Genomic DNA, 1,271 nt, shown 5'->3' with positions numbered 1-1,271 from the left:
TCCTCAGATCACCATGTGTCTTGAGTTGGAGACTGTCTGGCTTGAAGAAACATCTCAGGCCTAGACATGGCCTCCTCCCCTGTTAAATTTAGTGGGTCTAGAAGGATGGGAAAGCAGAGGGAGCTTAGAGTGGGGCCAGGAAGTATGGAGTCCACGTGTGCTACAGAGTTGCCAAATACATTTTCTCCTTACACGTTCTGTGGCTTTCTCCTCATCCCTCACCAGTGCCTCTTAGTGCCTCACTTTACCCACTATCACCACTCCCCAAGCCTCTAGCTGCCTTTGGCTCACACTGAGCCCTGTCCTGCCTAGGCATCTTGCCTGGCTCCCTGGGTTCTCCCTGCCCACTGTGCCCCTGGGCCCTGCCCACCGGCCTCAGTCACGTTTCCTCTTGGCTGCTCCACCAGGGCTCTCCCTGCTTCTGTCTGGCTGACTTGCCCTTTCCCTGGGAGGATCTGCCCTGTGGCCCAGATGGGCACACTGCCCAGGGGGCTCCCTGGCACCACAGGGGCAGTCTCTCCCTTCCCTCTCATCACCTTGGTTGAGTCAGACTGGGGTGGGGGTGGGGGGGCACACAGCCTGACTCACTGGGTACCTTTTTCCTGAGCTCAGCTTCATTCTAAGAGGATGAGGCCAAATGGACTAGTGACAGGGACACTGAGTCAGGGACAGGATCCTTGGTCTTTCCCCTGGGACCCTGGATTTGGGCCCCAAATGAGGCTATTCTATGTAAAGTGGGGCAATAAGGGAAGACCCCAACACCCTCCCATTCAAGCCTTCTCCCTAACTGGTCTGGGCAATATCTCCTTCCTCTCAGGCTATCTCTGTGCAAGCACACAAACTTCCCTTCCCTGTCCGCAGGTGGACAATGCCCTGGGCTAAAAGCCAAGACTCCCAGTCTCTGTCAACAGCTTCGCCATGTCCAGGAACTTTAGTCAACATCTGATCAGTGTGTTTAACTCTAACCACTGGCCTCAGTTTCCCCATTTATGTCTATAATCCCTGCTGGGTGTGGAGGAAGCACATTTTATCTCTACTGACACTTAGTTTTGGGGTGCCGGGTGTGTGCGGGGCACTGCCTCCCTCACCCCCGCTTCCCGCGCCGAGACACCGGCCGAGGGGGCGGGAGCCCCCAGCCCGTCGCGTCTGCCGCAGGCCCGGGCCGCGTGGGGGAGGGGCGGCGGAGGCGGGGCCGTGGGCCGGCGCGGCCCCCACCCGCGGGCCGGGCGGCATTCCTGGGAGGCCGGCGCTCTGACGTGGACCCGGGGGCC

The sequence above is a fragment of the Sciurus carolinensis genome, chromosome 8 (genome assembly GCF_902686445.1).
Source record: "Sciurus carolinensis chromosome 8, mSciCar1.2, whole genome shotgun sequence".
Classification (NCBI taxonomy): Eukaryota; Metazoa; Chordata; class Mammalia; order Rodentia; family Sciuridae; genus Sciurus; species Sciurus carolinensis.
This window is presented reverse-complemented; position numbering follows the sequence as displayed.